At 41.7% G+C, this 17,108-nt stretch overlaps 17 pseudogenes; all 17 read left to right on the forward strand.

The window, feature by feature from the left end:
- Positions 1-574: 574 nt before the first annotated feature.
- Positions 575-693, forward strand: LOC137116730 (5S ribosomal RNA; annotated as a pseudogene).
- An 868-nt stretch (positions 694-1,561) lies between these two features.
- LOC137116732 (5S ribosomal RNA) lies at positions 1,562-1,680 on the forward strand (annotated as a pseudogene).
- Positions 1,681-2,547: 867 nt separating this feature from the next.
- LOC137116733 (5S ribosomal RNA) lies at positions 2,548-2,666 on the forward strand (annotated as a pseudogene).
- Positions 2,667-3,533: 867 nt separating this feature from the next.
- Positions 3,534-3,652, forward strand: LOC137116734 (5S ribosomal RNA; annotated as a pseudogene).
- Positions 3,653-4,509: 857 nt separating this feature from the next.
- On the forward strand, positions 4,510-4,628 carry LOC137116735 (5S ribosomal RNA; annotated as a pseudogene).
- An 867-nt stretch (positions 4,629-5,495) lies between these two features.
- LOC137116862 (5S ribosomal RNA) lies at positions 5,496-5,614 on the forward strand (annotated as a pseudogene).
- Positions 5,615-6,471: 857 nt separating this feature from the next.
- Positions 6,472-6,590, forward strand: LOC137116736 (5S ribosomal RNA; annotated as a pseudogene).
- Positions 6,591-7,457: 867 nt separating this feature from the next.
- Positions 7,458-7,576, forward strand: LOC137116863 (5S ribosomal RNA; annotated as a pseudogene).
- An 854-nt stretch (positions 7,577-8,430) lies between these two features.
- Positions 8,431-8,549, forward strand: LOC137116799 (5S ribosomal RNA; annotated as a pseudogene).
- An 857-nt stretch (positions 8,550-9,406) lies between these two features.
- Positions 9,407-9,525, forward strand: LOC137116864 (5S ribosomal RNA; annotated as a pseudogene).
- Positions 9,526-10,382: 857 nt separating this feature from the next.
- LOC137116811 (5S ribosomal RNA) lies at positions 10,383-10,501 on the forward strand (annotated as a pseudogene).
- An 857-nt stretch (positions 10,502-11,358) lies between these two features.
- LOC137116865 (5S ribosomal RNA) lies at positions 11,359-11,477 on the forward strand (annotated as a pseudogene).
- An 857-nt stretch (positions 11,478-12,334) lies between these two features.
- Positions 12,335-12,453, forward strand: LOC137116737 (5S ribosomal RNA; annotated as a pseudogene).
- An 868-nt stretch (positions 12,454-13,321) lies between these two features.
- On the forward strand, positions 13,322-13,440 carry LOC137116738 (5S ribosomal RNA; annotated as a pseudogene).
- Positions 13,441-14,307: 867 nt separating this feature from the next.
- On the forward strand, positions 14,308-14,426 carry LOC137116739 (5S ribosomal RNA; annotated as a pseudogene).
- Positions 14,427-15,293: 867 nt separating this feature from the next.
- Positions 15,294-15,412, forward strand: LOC137116740 (5S ribosomal RNA; annotated as a pseudogene).
- Positions 15,413-16,279: 867 nt separating this feature from the next.
- On the forward strand, positions 16,280-16,398 carry LOC137116741 (5S ribosomal RNA; annotated as a pseudogene).
- The last annotated feature ends 710 nt before the right edge of the window (positions 16,399-17,108 follow it).

The following is a 17,108-nucleotide window of genomic DNA, read 5'->3' on the forward strand; positions in this document are numbered from 1 at the left end:
GGTTCCCAACAGCTAGCGAGGCTCTTTCTGGCAGCAGCACCTGTTTGCTGTTCTTGGTTTCCAAACCTTATTTAGCATTTTTGAATTGTTAGGTTTTATGCCGTGGTTTTGTTTATAAATTGTATATTTTGTAAATAGTATTAAATCTGTAGGGGTGGACTGCCATTTTCTTTGGATTGTTTTCACATTTGGGAGTTAGGGTTAGCGACTGTCTTTTGGTTTGTTTATTTCTATCAGGCTAGCTAGCACTTTCTGTGGGAAATGGCTTATTTTGTTTATTATGTTGGCCTTGGTTCGCCCTGAGTTGTAGTGTCATGTTTTGTTTGACATTTTCTTTCGTTTAAAATAAATATCATTCTGTTGGAACATCTCGATCCTGGATTTTGGTTTGGGGATCGGAGAGGGAACATGCTAATTTATCTTTGTATGTTGCACCCTGACCCCCTGGACAGGGGCGTAACAGACCAGTACAGTTATAGTACTTTGTACTTTGCCACATTTATCTTCTTCTTAGCAAGTGTCATGCATTCTGCTTCTCCAGCGTTTTTAAGAGCTGTTGATGATGTCAAATGCAGCTTACGGCCACACCGCTCTCTAAGCGCCCGATCTCGTCCGATCTCGGCAGCCAAATAGAGCCGGGCCTGGTTAGTACTTGGTAGGAAGACCGCCTGGGAATACCAGGTGCTGTAAGCTTTTTTGCTTGGGTTTACGGGCAGCACAAGCTGGTGTTACTGCCAATTTATTCATAGAAATTGTTCTATATTTTCATCAAATTTTGTTCTTTCATTGCTGTTTTGCTACTTTATTGGTTTTTAAAACCATCGTGCTTCATTACTAGTAGACCATGTTACGGTCCTGGCCATATGTGTTGTTTTTATTTTCTCGTTCTTATAGGTGCCCTGCCTGATTGGCCGGATTGAGGGGCAGTACAGGAAGCTGATTGGTCCATCCTACACTTCCTGGAGTTTTAAAAGTACGGTTCCCAACAGCTAGCGAGGCTCTTTCTGGCAGCAGCACCTGTTTGCTGTTCTTGGTTTCCAAACCTTATTTAGCATTTTTGAATTCTTAGGTTTTGTGCCGTGGTTTTGTTTATAAATTGTATATTTTGTAATTCGTATTAAATCTGTAGGGGTGAACAGCCATTTTCTTTTGATTGTTTTCTCTTGTTTTCACATTAGGGAGTTAGGGTTAGCGACTGTCTTTTGGTTTGTTTATTTCTATCAGGCTAGCTAGCACTTTCTGTGGGAAATGGCTTATTTTGTTTATTATGTTGGCCTTGGTTCGCCCTGAGTTGTAGTGTCATGTTTTGTTTGACACTTTCTTTCGTTTAAAATAAATATCATTCTGTTGGAACATCTCGATCCTGGATTTTGGTTTGGGGATCGGAGAGGGAACATGCTAATTTATCTTTGTATGTTGCACCCTGACCCCCTGGACAGGGGCGTAACAGACCAGTACAGTTATAGTACTCTGTACTTTGCCACATTTATCTTCTTCTTAGCAAGTGTCATGCATTCTGCTTCTCCAGCGTTTTTAAGAGCTGTTGATGATGTCAAATGCAGCTTACGGCCACACCGCTCTCTAAGCGCCCGATCTCGTCCGATCTCGGCAGCCAAATAGAGCCGGGCCTGGTTAGTACTTGGTAGGAAGACCGCCTGGGAATACCAGGTGCTGTAAGCTTTTTTGCTTGGGTTTACGGGCAGCACAAGCTGGTGTTACTGCCTATTTATTCATAGAAATTGTTCTATATTTTCATCAAATTTTGTTCTTTCATTGCTGTTTTGCTACTTTATTGGTTTTTCAACCATCGTGCTTCATTACTAGTAGACCATGTTACGGTCCTGGCCATATGTGTTGTTTTTATTTTCTCGTTCTTATAGGTGCCCTGCCTGATTGGCCGGATGGAGGGGCAGTACAGGAAGCTGATTGGTCCATCCTACACTTCCTGGAGTTTTAAAAGTACGGTTCCCAACAGCTAGCGAGGCTCTTTCTGGCAGCAGCACCTGTTTGCTGTTCTTGGTTTCCAAACCTTATTTAGCATTTTTGAATTGTTAGGTTTTGTGCCGTGGTTTTGTTTATAAATTGTATATTTTGTAATTCGTATTAAATCTGTAGGGGTGAACAGCCATTTTCTTTTGATTGTTTTCTCTTGTTTTCACATTAGGGAGTTAGGGTTAGCGACTGTCTTTTGGTTTGTTTATTTCTATCAGGCTAGCTAGCACTTTCTGTGGGAAATGGCTTATTTTGTTTATTATGTTGGCCTTGGTTCGCCCTGAGTTGTAGTGTCATGTTTTGTTTGACACTTTCTTTCGTTTAAAATAAATATCATTCTGTTGGAACATCTCGATCCTGGATTTTGGTTTGGGGATCGGAGAGGGAACATGCTAATTTATCTTTGTATGTTGCACCCTGACCCCCTGGACAGGGGCGTAACAGACCAGTACAGTTATAGTACTTTGTACTTTGCCACATTTATCTTCTTCTTAGCAAGTGTCATGCATTCTGCTTCTCCAGCGTTTTTAAGAGCTGTTGATGATGTCAAATGCAGCTTACGGCCACACCGCTCTCTAAGCGCCCGATCTCGTCCGATCTCGGCAGCCAAATAGAGCCGGGCCTGGTTAGTACTTGGTAGGAAGACCGCCTGGGAATACCAGGTGCTGTAAGCTTTTTTGCTTGGGTTTACGGGCAGCACAAGCTGGTGTTACTGCCTATTTATTCATAGAAATTGTTGTATATTTTCATCAAATTTTGTTCTTTCATTGCTGTTTTGCTACTTTATTGGTTTTTCAACCATCGTGCTTCATTACTAGTAGACCATGTTACGGTCCTGGCCATATGTGTTGTTTTTATTTTCTCGTTCTTATAGGTGCCCTGCCTGATTGGCCGGATTGAGGGGCAGTACAGGAAGCTGATTGGTCCATCCTACACTTCCTGGAGTTTTAAAAGTACGGTTCCCAACAGCTAGCGAGGCTCTTTCTGGCAGCAGCACCTGTTTGCTGTTCTTGGTTTCCAAACCTTATTTAGCATTTTTGAATTGTTAGGTTTTGTGCCGTGGTTTTGTTTATAAATTGTATATTTTGTAATTCGTATTAAATCTGTAGGGGTGAACAGCCATTTTCTATTGATTGTTTTCTCTTGTTTTCACATTAGGGAGTTAGGGTTAGCGACTGTGTTTTGGTTTGTTTATTTCTATCAGGCTAGCTAGCACTTTCTGTGGGAAATGGCTTATTTTGTTTATTATGTTGGCCTTGGTTCGCCCTGAGTTGTAGTGTCATGTTTTGTTTGACACTTTCTTTCGTTTAAAATAAATATCATTCTGTTGGAACATCTCGATCCTGGATTTTGGTTTGGGGATCGGAGAGGGAACATGTTAATTTATCTTTGTATGTTGCACCCTGACCCCCTGGACAGGGGCGTAACAGACCAGTACAGTTATAGTACTTTGTACTTTGCCACATTTATCTTCTTCTTAGCAAGTGTCATGCATTCTGCTTCTCCAGCGTTTTTAAGAGCTGTTGATGATGTCAAATGCAGCTTACGGCCACACCGCTCTCTAAGCGCCCGATCTCGTCCGATCTCGGCAGCCAAATAGAGCCGGGCCTGGTTAGTACTTGGTAGGAAGACCGCCTGGGAATACCAGGTGCTGTAAGCTTTTTTGCTTGGGTTTACGGGCAGCACAAGCTGGTGTTACTGCCTATTTATTCATAGAAATTGTTCTATATTTTCATCAAATTTTGTTCTTTCATTGCTGTTTTGCTACTTTATTGGTTTTTCAACCATCGTGCTTCATTACTAGTAGACCATGTTACGGTCCTGGCCATATGTGTTGTTTTTATTTTGTTGTTCTTATAGGTGCCCTGCCTGATTGGCCGGATTGAGGGGCAGTACAGGAAGCTGATTGGTCCATCCTACACTTCCTGGAGTTTTAAAAGTACGGTTCCCAACAGCTAGCGTGGCTCTTTCTGGCAGCAGCACCTGTTTGCTGTTCTTGGTTTCCAAACTTTATTTAGCATTTTTGAATTGTTAGGTTTTATGCCGTGGTTTTGTTTATAAATTGTATATTTTGTAAATAGTATTAAATCTGTAGGGGTGAACAGCCATTTTCTTTGGACTGTTTTCACATTAGGGAGTTAGGGTTAGCGACTGTGTTTTGGTTTGTTTATTTCTATCAGGCTAGCTAGCACTTTCTGTGGGAAATGGCTTATTTTGTTTATTATGTTGGCCTTGGTTCGCCCTGAGTTGTAGTGTCATGTTTTGTTTGACACTTTCTTTCGTTTAAAATAAATATCATTCTGTTGGAACATCTCGATCCTGGATTTTGGTTTGGGGATCGGAGAGGGAACATGCTAATTTATCTTTGTATGTTGCACCGTGACCCCCTGGACAGGGGCGTAACAGACCAGTACAGTTATAGTACTTTGTACTTTGCCACATTTATCTTCTTCTTAGCAAGTGTCATGCATTCTGCTTCTCCAGCGTTTTTAAGAGCTGTTGATGATGTCAAATGCAGCTTACGGCCACACCGCTCTCTAAGCGCCCGATCTCGTCCGATCTCGGCAGCCAAATAGAGCCGGGCCTGGTTAGTACTTGGTAGGAAGACCGCCTGGGAATACCAGGTGCTGTAAGCTTTTTTGCTTGGGTTTACGGGCAGCACAAGCTGGTGTTACTGCCTATTTATTCATAGACATTGTTCTATATTTTCATCAAATTTTGTTCTTTCATTGCTGTTTTGCTACTTTATTGGTTTTTCAACCATCGTGCTTCATTACTAGTAGACCATGTTACGGTCCTGGCCATATGTGTTGTTTTTATTTTCTCGTTCTTATAGGTGCCCTGCCTGATTGGCCGGATTGAGGGGCAATACAGGAAGCTGATTGGTCCATCCTACACTTCCTGGAGTTTTAAAAGTACGGTTTCCAACAGCTAGCGAGGCTCTTTCTGGCAGCAGCACCTGTTTGCTGTTCTTGGTTTCCAAACCTTATTTAGCATTTTTGAATTGTTAGGTTTTGTGCCGTGGTTTTGTTTATAAATTGTATATTTTGTAATTCGTATTAAATCTGTAGGGGTGAACAGCCATTTTCTTTTGATTGTTTTCTCTTGTTTTCACATTAGGGAGTTAGGGTTAGCGACTGTCTTTTGGTTTGTTTATTTCTATCAGGCTAGCTAGCACTTTCTGTGGGAAATGGCTTATTTTGTTTATTATGTTGGCCTTGGTTCGCCCTGAGTTGTAGTGTCATGTTTTGTTTGACACTTTCTTTCGTTTAAAATAAATATCATTCTGTTGGAACATCTCGATCCTGGATTTTGGTTTGGGGATCGGAGAGGGAACATGCTAATTTATCTTTGTATGTTGCACCCTGACCCCCTGGACAGGGGCGTAACAGACCAGTACAGTTATAGTACTTTGTACTTTGCCACATTTATCTTCGTCTTAGCAAGTTTCATGCATTCTGCTTCTCCAACGTTTTTAAGAGCTGTTGATGATGTCAAATGCAGCTTACGGCCACACCGCTCTCTAAGCGCCCGATCTCGTCCGATCTCGGCAGCCAAATAGAGCCGGGCCTGGTTAGTACTTGGTAGGAAGACCGCGTGGGAATACCAGGTGCTGTAAGCTTTTTTGCTTGGGTTTACGGGCAGCACAAGCTGGTGTTACTGCCTATTTATTCATAGAAATTGTTCTATATTTTCATCAAATTTTGTTCTTTCATTACTGTTTTGCTACTTTATTGGTTTGTCAACCATCGTGCTTCATTACTAGTAGACCATGTTACGGTCCTGGCCATATGTGTTGTTTTTATTTTCTTGTTCTTATATGTGCCCTGCCTGATTGGCCGGATTGGGGGGCAGTACAGGAAGCTGATTGGTCCATCCTACACTTCCTGGAGTTTTAAAAGTACGGTTCCCAACAGCTAGCGAGGCTCTTTTTGGCAGCAGCACCTGTTTGCTGTTCTTGGTTTCCAAACTTTATTTAGCATTTTTGAATTGTTAGGTTTTATGCCGTGGTTTTGTTTATAAATTGTATATTTTGTAAATAGTATTAAATCTGTAGGGGTGAACTGCCATTTTCTTTGGATTGTTTTCACATTTGGGAGTTAGGGTTAGCGACTGTCTTTTGGTTTGTTTATTTCTATCAGGCTAGCTAGCACTTTCTGTGGGAAATGGCTTATTTTGTTTATTATGTTGGCCTTGGTTCGCCCTGAGTTGTAGTGTCATGTTTTGTTTGACACTTTCTTTCGTTTAAAATAAATATCATTCTGTTGGAACATCTCGATCCTGGATTTTGGTTTGGGGATCGGAGAGGGAACATGCTAATTTATCTTTGTATGTTGCACCCTGACCCCCTGGACAGGGGCATAACAGACCAGTACAGTTATAGTACTTTGTACTTTGCCACATTTATCTTCTTCTTAGCAAGTGTCATGCATTCTGCTTCTCCAGCGATTTTAAGAGCTGTTGATGATGTCAAATGCAGCTTACGGCCACACCGCTCTCTAAGCGCCCGATCTCGTCCGATCTCGGCAGCCAAATAGAGCCGGGCCTGGTTAGTACTTGGTAGGAAGACCGCCTGGGAATACCAGGTGCTGTAAGCTTTTTTGCTTGGGTTTACGGGCAGCACAAGCTGGTGTTACTGCCTATTTATTCATAGAAATTGTTCTATATTTTTATCAAATTTTGTTCTTTCATTGCTGTTTTGCTACTTTATTGGTTTGTCAACCATCGTGCTTCATTACTAGTAGACCATGTTACGGTCCTGGCCATATGTGTTGTTTTTATTTTGTTGTTCTTATAGGTGCCCTGCCTGATTGGCCGGGTTGGGGGGCAGTACAGGAAGCTGATTGGTCCATCCTACACTTCCTGGAGTTTTAAAAGTACGGTTCCCAACAGCTAGCGAGGCTCTTTCTGGCAGCAACACCTGTTTGCTGTTCTTGGTTTCCAAACCTTATTTAGCATTTTTGAATTGTTAGGTTTTGTGCCGTGGTTTTTTTTATAAATTGTATATTTTGTAATTCGTATTAAATCTGTAGGGGTGAACAGCCATTTTCTTTTGATTGTTTTCTCTTGTTTTCACATTAGGGAGTTAGGGTTAGCGACTGTGTTTTGGTTTGTTTATTTCTATCAGGCTAGCTAGCACTTTCTGTGGGAAATGGCTTATTTTGTTTATTATGTTGGCCTTGGTTCGCCCTGAGTTGTAGTGTCATGTTTTGTTTGACACTTTCTTTCGTTTAAAATAAATATCATTCTGTTGGAACATCTCGATCCTGGATTTTGGTTTGGGGATCGGAGAGGGAACATGCTAATTTATCTTTGTATGTTGCACCCTGACCCCCTGGACAGGGGCGTAACAGACCAGTACAGTTATAGTACTTTGTACTTTGCCACATTTATCTTCGTCTTAGCAAGTTTCATGCATTCTGCTTCTCCAACGTTTTTAAGAGCTGTTGATGATGTCAAATGCAGCTTACGGCCACACCGCTCTCTAAGCGCCCGATCTCGTCCGATCTCGGCAGCCAAATAGAGCCGGGCCTGGTTAGTACTTGGTAGGAAGACCGCGTGGGAATACCAGGTGCTGTAAGCTTTTTTGCTTGGGTTTACGGGCACAAGCTGGTGTTACTGCCTATTTATTCATAGAAATTGTTCTATATTTTCATCAAATTTTGTTCTTTCATTACTGTTTTGCTACTTTATTGGTTTGTCAACCATCGTGCTTCATTACTAGTAGACCATGTTACGGTCCTGGCCATATGTGTTGTTTTTGATATGTTGTTCTTATAGGTGCCCTGCCTGATTGGCCGGATTGAGGGGCAGTACAGGAAGCTGATTGGTCCATCCTACACTTCCTGGAGTTTTAAAAGTACGGTTCCCAACAGCTAGCGAGGCTCTTTCTGGCAGCAGCACCTGTTTGCTGTTCTTGGTTTCCAAACCTTATTTAGCATTTTTGAATTGTTAGGTTTTGTGCCGTGGTTTTGTTTATAAATTGTATATTTTGTAAATAGTATTAAATCTGTAGGGGTGAACAGCCATTTTCTTTGGACTGTTTTCACATTAGGGAGTTAGGGTTAGCGACTGTCTTTTGGTTTGTTTATTTCTATCAGGCTAGCTAGCACTTTCTGTGGGAAATGGCTTATTTTGTTTATTATGTTGGCCTTGGTTCGCCCTGAGTTGTAGTGTCATGTTTTGTTTGACATTTTCTTTCGTTTAAAATAAATATCATTCTGTTGGAACATCTCGATCCTGGATTTTGGTTTGGGGATCGGAGAGGGAACATGCTAATTTATCTTTGTATGTTGCACCCTGACCCCCTGGACAGGGGCGTAACAGACCAGTACAGTTATAGTACTTTGTACTTTGCCACATTTATCTTCTTCTTAGCAAGTGTCATGCATTCTGCTTCTCCAGCGTTTTTAAGAGCTGTTGATGATGTCAAATGCAGCTTACGGCCACACCGCTCTCTAAGCGCCCGATCTCGTCCGATCTCGGCAGCCAAATAGAGCCGGGCCTGGTTAGTACTTGGTAGGAAGACCACCTGGGAATACCAGGTGCTGTAAGCTTTTTTGCTTGGGTTTACGGGCAGCACAAGCTGGTGTTACTGCCTATTTATTCATAGAAATTGTTCTATATTTTCATCAAATTTTGTTCTTTCATTGCTGTTTTGCTACTTTATTGGTTTGTCAACCATCGTGCTTCATTACTAGTAGACCATGTTAAGGTCCTGGCCATATGTGTTGTTTTTATTTTGTTGTTCTTATAGGTGCCCTGCCTGATTGGCCGGATTGGGGGGCAGTACAGGAAGCTGATTGGTCCATCCTACACTTCCTGGAGTTTTAAAAGTACGGTTCCCAACAGCTAGCGAGGCTCTTTCTGGCAGCAGCACCTGTTTGCTGTTCTTGGTTTCCAAACTTTATTTAGCATTTTTGAATTGTTAGGTTTTATGCCGTGGTTTTGTTTATAAATTGTATATTTTGTAAATAGTATTAAATCTGTAGGGGTGAACTGCCATTTTCTTTGGATTGTTTTCACATTTGGGAGTTAGGGTTAGCGACTGTCTTTTGGTTTGTTTATTTCTATCAGGCTAGCTAGCACTTTCTGTGGGAAATGGCTTATTTTGTTTATTATGTTGGCCTTGGTTCGCCCTGAGTTGTAGTGTCATGTTTTGTTTGACACTTTCTTTCGTTTAAAATAAATATCATTCTGTTGGAACATCTCGATCCTGGATTTTGGTTTGGGGATCGGAGAGGGAACATGCTAATTTATCTTTGTATGTTGCACCCTGACCCCCTGGACAGGGGCGTAACAGACCAGTACAGTTATAGTACTTTGTACTTTGCCACATTTATCTTCGTCTTAGCAAGTTTCATGCATTCTGCTTCTCCAACGTTTTTAAGAGCTGTTGATGATGTCAAATGCAGCTTACGGCCACACCGCTCTCTAAGCGCCCGATCTCGTCCGATCTCGGCAGCCAAATAGAGCCGGGCCTGGTTAGTACTTGGTAGGAAGACCGCGTGGGAATACCAGGTGCTGTAAGCTTTTTTGCTTGGGTTTACGGGCAGCACAAGCTGGTGTTACTGCCTATTTATTCATAGAAATTGTTCTATATTTTCATCAAATTTTGTTCTTTCATTACTGTTTTGCTACTTTATTGGTTTGTCAACCATCGTGCTTCATTACTAGTAGACCATGTTACGGTCCTGGCCATATGTGTTGTTTTTGATATGTTGTTCTTATAGGTGCCCTGCCTGATTGGCCGGATTGAGGGGCAGTACAGGAAGCTGATTGGTCCATCCTACACTTCCTGGAGTTTTAAAAGTACGGTTCCCAACAGCTAGCGAGGCTCTTTCTGGCAGCAGCACCTGTTTGCTGTTCTTGGTTTCCAAACCTTATTTAGCCTTTTTGAATTGTTAGGTTTTGTGCCGTGGTTTTGTTTATAAATTGTATATTTTGTAAATAGTATTAAATCTGTAGGGGTGAACAGCCATTTTCTTTGGACTGTTTTCACATTAGGGAGTTAGGGTTAGCGACTGTCTTTTGGTTTGTTTATTTCTATCAGGCTAGCTAGCACTTTCTGTGGGAAATGGCTTATTTTGTTTATTATGTTGGCCTTGGTTCGCCCTGAGTTGTAGTGTCATGTTTTGTTTGACATTTTCTTTCGTTTAAAATAAATATCATTCTGTTGGAACATCTCGATCCTGGATTTTGGTTTGGGGATCGGAGAGGGAACATGCTAATTTATCTTTGTATGTTGCACCCTGACCCCCTGGACAGGGGCGTAACAGACCAGTACAGTTATAGTACTTTGTACTTTGTCACATTTATCTTCTTCTTAGCAAGTGTCATGCATTCTGCTTCTCCAGCGTTTTTAAGAGCTGTTGATGATGTCAAATGCAGCTTACGGCCACACCGCTCTCTAAGCGCCCGATCTCGTCCGATCTCGGCAGCCAAATAGAGCCGGGCCTGGTTAGTACTTGGTAGGAAGACCACCTGGGAATACCAGGTGCTGTAAGCTTTTTTGCTTGGGTTTACGGGCAGCACAAGCTGGTGTTACTGCCTATTTATTCATAGAAATTGTTCTATATTTTCATCAAATTTTGTTCTTTCATTGCTGTTTTGCTACTTTATTGGTTTGTCAACCATCGTGCTTCATTACTAGTAGACCATGTTAAGGTCCTGGCCATATGTGTTGTTTTTATTTTGTTGTTCTTATAGGTGCCCTGCCTGATTGGCCGGATTGGGGGGCAGTACAGGAAGCTGATTGGTCCATCCTACACTTCCTGGAGTTTTAAAAGTACGGTTCCCAACAGCTAGCGAGGCTCTTTCTGGCAGCAGCACCTGTTTGCTGTTCTTGGTTTCCAAACTTTATTTAGCATTTTTGAATTGTTAGGTTTTATGCCGTGGTTTTGTTTATAAATTGTATATTTTGTAAATAGTATTAAATCTGTAGGGGTGAACTGCCATTTTCTTTGGATTGTTTTCACATTTGGGAGTTAGGGTTAGCGACTGTCTTTTGGTTTGTTTATTTCTATCAGGCTAGCTAGCACTTTCTGTGGGAAATGGCTTATTTTGTTTATTATGTTGGCCTTGGTTCGCCCTGAGTTGTAGTGTCATGTTTTGTTTGACACTTTCTTTCGTTTAAAATAAATATCATTCTGTTGGAACATCTCGATCCTGGATTTTGGTTTGGGGATCGGAGAGGGAACATGCTAATTTATCTTTGTATGTTGCACCCTGACCCCCTGGACAGGGGCGTAACAGACCAGTACAGTTATAGTACTTTGTACTTTGCCACATTTATCTTCGTCTTAGCAAGTTTCATGCATTCTGCTTCTCCAACGTTTTTAAGAGCTGTTGATGATGTCAAATGCAGCTTACGGCCACACCGCTCTCTAAGCGCCCGATCTCGTCCGATCTCGGCAGCCAAATAGAGCCGGGCCTGGTTAGTACTTGGTAGGAAGACCGCGTGGGAATACCAGGTGCTGTAAGCTTTTTTGCTTGGGTTTACGGGCAGCACAAGCTGGTGTTACTGCCTATTTATTCATAGAAATTGTTCTATATTTTCATCAAATTTTGTTCTTTCATTACTGTTTTGCTACTTTATTGGTTTGTCAACCATCGTGCTTCATTACTAGTAGACCATGTTACGGTCCTGGCCATATGTGTTGTTTTTGATATGTTGTTCTTATAGGTGCCCTGCCTGATTGGCCGGATTGAGGGGCAGTACAGGAAGCTGATTGGTCCATCCTACACTTCCTGGAGTTTTAAAAGTACGGTTCCCAACAGCTAGCGAGGCTCTTTCTGGCAGCAGCACCTGTTTGCTGTTCTTGGTTTCCAAACCTTATTTAGCATTTTTGAATTGTTAGGTTTTATGCCGTGGTTTTGTTTATAAATTGTATATTTTGTAAATAGTATTAAATCTGTAGGGGTGAACTGCCATTTTCTTTGGATTGTTTTCACATTTGGGAGTTAGGGTTAGCGACTGTCTTTTGGTTTGTTTATTTCTATCAGGCTAGCTAGCACTTTCTGTGGGAAATGGCTTATTTTGTTTATTATGTTGGCCTTGGTTCGCCCTGAGTTGTAGTGTCATGTTTTGTTTGACATTTTCTTTCGTTTAAAATAAATATCATTCTGTTGGAACATCTCGATCCTGGATTTTGGTTTGGGGATCGGAGAGGGAACATGCTAATTTATCTTTGTATGTTGCACCCTGACCCCCTGGACAGGGGCGTAACAGACCAGTACAGTTATAGTACTTTGTACTTTGCCACATTTATCTTCTTCTTAGCAAGTGTCATGCATTCTGCTTCTCCAGCGTTTTTAAGAGCTGTTGATGATGTCAAATGCAGCTTACGGCCACACCGCTCTCTAAGCGCCCGATCTCGTCCGATCTCGGCAGCCAAATAGAGCCGGGCCTGGTTAGTACTTGGTAGGAAGACCGCCTGGGAATACCAGGTGCTGTAAGCTTTTTTGCTTGGGTTTACGGGCAGCACAAGCTGGTGTTACTGCCAATTTATTCATAGAAATTGTTCTATATTTTCATCAAATTTTGTTCTTTCATTGCTGTTTTGCTACTTTATTGGTTTTTAAAACCATCGTGCTTCATTACTAGTAGACCATGTTACGGTCCTGGCCATATGTGTTGTTTTTATTTTCTCGTTCTTATAGGTGCCCTGCCTGATTGGCCGGATTGAGGGGCAGTACAGGAAGCTGATTGGTCCATCCTACACTTCCTGGAGTTTTAAAAGTACGGTTCCCAACAGCTAGCGAGGCTCTTTCTGGCAGCAGCACCTGTTTGCTGTTCTTGGTTTCCAAACCTTATTTAGCATTTTTGAATTCTTAGGTTTTGTGCCGTGGTTTTGTTTATAAATTGTATATTTTGTAATTCGTATTAAATCTGTAGGGGTGAACAGCCATTTTCTTTTGATTGTTTTCTCTTGTTTTCACATTAGGGAGTTAGGGTTAGCGACTGTCTTTTGGTTTGTTTATTTCTATCAGGCTAGCTAGCACTTTCTGTGGGAAATGGCTTATTTTGTTTATTATGTTGGCCTTGGTTCGCCCTGAGTTGTAGTGTCATGTTTTGTTTGACACTTTCTTTCGTTTAAAATAAATATCATTCTGTTGGAACATCTCGATCCTGGATTTTGGTTTGGGGATCGGAGAGGGAACATGCTAATTTATCTTTGTATGTTGCACCCTGACCCCCTGGACAGGGGCGTAACAGACCAGTACAGTTATAGTACTCTGTACTTTGCCACATTTATCTTCTTCTTAGCAAGTGTCATGCATTCTGCTTCTCCAGCGTTTTTAAGAGCTGTTGATGATGTCAAATGCAGCTTACGGCCACACCGCTCTCTAAGCGCCCGATCTCGTCCGATCTCGGCAGCCAAATAGAGCCGGGCCTGGTTAGTACTTGGTAGGAAGACCGCCTGGGAATACCAGGTGCTGTAAGCTTTTTTGCTTGGGTTTACGGGCAGCACAAGCTGGTGTTACTGCCTATTTATTCATAGAAATTGTTCTATATTTTCATCAAATTTTGTTCTTTCATTGCTGTTTTGCTACTTTATTGGTTTTTCAACCATCGTGCTTCATTACTAGTAGACCATGTTACGGTCCTGGCCATATGTGTTGTTTTTGATTTGTTGTTCTTATAGGTGCCCTGCCTGATTGGCCGGATTGGGGGGCAGTACAGGAAGCTGATTGGTCCATCCTACACTTCCTGGAGTTTTAAAAGTACGGTTCCCAACAGCTAGCGAGGCTCTTTCTGGCAGCAGCACCTGTTTGCTGTTCTTGGTTTCCAAACCTTATTTAGCATTTTTGAATTGTTAGGTTTTGTGCCGTGGTTTTGTTTATAAATTGTATATTTTGTAATTCGTATTAAATCTGTAGGGGTGAACAGCCATTTTCTTTTGATTGTTTTCTCTTGTTTTCACATTAGGGAGTTAGGGTTAGCGACTGTCTTTTGGATTGTTTATTTCTATCAGGCTAGCTAGCACTTTCTGTGGGAAATGGCTTATTTTGTTTATTATGTTGGCCTTGGTTTGCCCTGAGTTGTAGTGTCATGTTTTGTTTGACACTTTCTTTCGTTTAAAATAAATATTATTCTGTTGGAACATCTCGATACTGGAGTTTGGTTTGGGGATCGGAGAGGGAACATGCTAATTTATCTTTGTATGTTGCACCCTGACCCCCTGGACAGGGGCGTAACAGACCAGTACAGTTATAGTACTTTGTACTTTGCCACATTTATCTTCTTCTTAGCAAGTGTCATGCATTCTGCTTCTCCAGCGTTTTTAAGAGCTGTTGATGATGTCAAATGCAGCTTACGGCCACACCGCTCTCTAAGCGCCCGATCTCGTCCGATCTCGGCAGCCAAATAGAGCCGGGCCTGGTTAGTACTTGGTAGGAAGACCGCCTGGGAATACCAGGTGCTGTAAGCTTTTTTGCTTGGGTTTACGGGCAGCACAAGCTGGTGTTACTGCCTATTTATTCATAGAAATTGTTCTATATTTTCATCAAATTTTGTTCTTTCATTGCTGTTTTGCTACTTTATTGGTTTTTCAACCATCGTGCTTCATTACTAGTAGACCATGTTACGGTCCTGGCCATATGTGTTGTTTTTATTTTCTCGTTCTTATAGGTGCCCTGCCTGATTGGCCGGATTGAGGGGCAGTACAGGAAGCTGATTGGTCCATCCTACACTTCCTGGAGTTTTAAAAGTACGGTTCCCAACAGCTAGCGAGGCTCTTTCTGGCAGCAGCACCTGTTTGCTGTTCTTGGTTTCCAAACCTTATTTAGCATTTTTGAATTGTTAGGTTTTGTGCCGTGGTTTTGTTTATAAATTGTATATTTTGTAATTCGTATTAAATCTGTAGGGGTGAACAGCCATTTTCTTTTGATTGTTTTCTCTTGTTTTCACATTAGGGAGTTAGGGTTAGCGACTGTCTTTTGGTTTGTTTATTTCTATCAGGCTAGCTAGCACTTTCTGTGGGAAATGGCTTATTTTGTTTATTATGTTGGCCTTGGTTCGCCCTGAGTTGTAGTGTCATGTTTTGTTTGACACTTTCTTTCGTTTAAAATAAATATCATTCTGTTGGAACATCTCGATCCTGGATTTTGGTTTGGGGATCGGAGAGGGAACATGCTAATTTATCTTTGTATGTTGCACCCTGACCCCCTGGACAGGGGCGTAACAGACCAGTACAGTTATAGTACTTTGTACTTTGCCACATTTATCTTCTTCTTAGCAAGTGTCATGCATTCTGCTTCTCCAGCGTTTTTAAGAGCTGTTGATGATGTCAAATGCAGCTTACGGCCACACCGCTCTCTAAGCGCCCGATCTCGTCCGATCTCGGCAGCCAAATAGAGCCGGGCCTGGTTAGTACTTGGTAGGAAGACCGCCTGGGAATACCAGGTGCTGTAAGCTTTTTTGCTTGGGTTTACGGGCAGCACAAGCTGGTGTTACTGCCTATTTATTCATAGAAATTGTTGTATATTTTCATCAAATTTTGTTCTTTCATTGCTGTTTTGCTACTTTATTGGTTTTTCAACCATCGTGCTTCATTACTAGTAGACCATGTTACGGTCCTGGCCATATGTGTTGTTTTTATTTTCTCGTTCTTATAGGTGCCCTGCCTGATTGGCCGGATTGAGGGGCAGTACAGGAAGCTGATTGGTCCATCCTACACTTCCTGGAGTTTTAAAAGTACGGTTCCCAACAGCTAGCGAGGCTCTTTCTGGCAGCAGCACCTGTTTGCTGTTCTTGGTTTCCAAACCTTATTTAGCATTTTTGAATTGTTAGGTTTTGTGCCGTGGTTTTGTTTATAAATTGTATATTTTGTAATTCGTATTAAATCTGTAGGGGTGAACAGCCATTTTCTATTGATTGTTTTCTCTTGTTTTCACATTAGGGAGTTAGGGTTAGCGACTGTGTTTTGGTTTGTTTATTTCTATCAGGCTAGCTAGCACTTTCTGTGGGAAATGGCTTATTTTGTTTATTATGTTGGCCTTGGTTCGCCCTGAGTTGTAGTGTCATGTTTTGTTTGACACTTTCTTTCGTTTAAAATAAATATCATTCTGTTGGAACATCTCGATCCTGGATTTTGGTTTGGGGATCGGAGAGGGAACATGTTAATTTATCTTTGTATGTTGCACCCTGACCCCCTGGACAGGGGCGTAACAGACCAGTACAGTTATAGTACTTTGTACTTTGCCACATTTATCTTCTTCTTAGCAAGTGTCATGCATTCTGCTTCTCCAGCGTTTTTAAGAGCTGTTGATGATGTCAAATGCAGCTTACGGCCACACCGCTCTCTAAGCGCCCGATCTCGTCCGATCTCGGCAGCCAAATAGAGCCGGGCCTGGTTAGTACTTGGTAGGAAGACCGCCTGGGAATACCAGGTGCTGTAAGCTTTTTTGCTTGGGTTTACGGGCAGCACAAGCTGGTGTTACTGCCTATTTATTCATAGAAATTGTTCTATATTTTCATCAAATTTTGTTCTTTCATTGCTGTTTTGCTACTTTATTGGTTTTTCAACCATCGTGCTTCATTACTAGTAGACCATGTTACGGTCCTGGCCATATGTGTTGTTTTTATTTTGTTGTTCTTATAGGTGCCCTGCCTGATTGGCCGGATTGAGGGGCAGTACAGGAAGCTGATTGGTCCATCCTACACTTCCTGGAGTTTTAAAAGTACGGTTCCCAACAGCTAGCGTGGCTCTTTCTGGCAGCAGCACCTGTTTGCTGTTCTTGGTTTCCAAACTTTATTTAGCATTTTTGAATTGTTAGGTTTTATGCCGTGGTTTTGTTTATAAATTGTATATTTTGTAAATAGTATTAAATCTGTAGGGGTGAACAGCCATTTTCTTTGGACTGTTTTCACATTAGGGAGTTAGGGTTAGCGACTGTGTTTTGGTTTGTTTATTTCTATCAGGCTAGCTAGCACTTTCTGTGGGAAATGGCTTATTTTGTTTATTATGTTGGCCTTGGTTCGCCCTGAGTTGTAGTGTCATGTTTTGTTTGACACTTTCTTTCGTTTAAAATAAATATCATTCTGTTGGAACATCTCGATCCTGGATTTTGGTTTGGGGATCGGAGAGGGAACATGCTAATTTATCTTTGTA

The sequence above is a fragment of the Channa argus genome, unplaced genomic scaffold (genome assembly GCF_033026475.1).
Source record: "Channa argus isolate prfri unplaced genomic scaffold, Channa argus male v1.0 Contig032, whole genome shotgun sequence".
Lineage (NCBI taxonomy): Eukaryota > Metazoa > Chordata > Actinopteri > Anabantiformes > Channidae > Channa > Channa argus.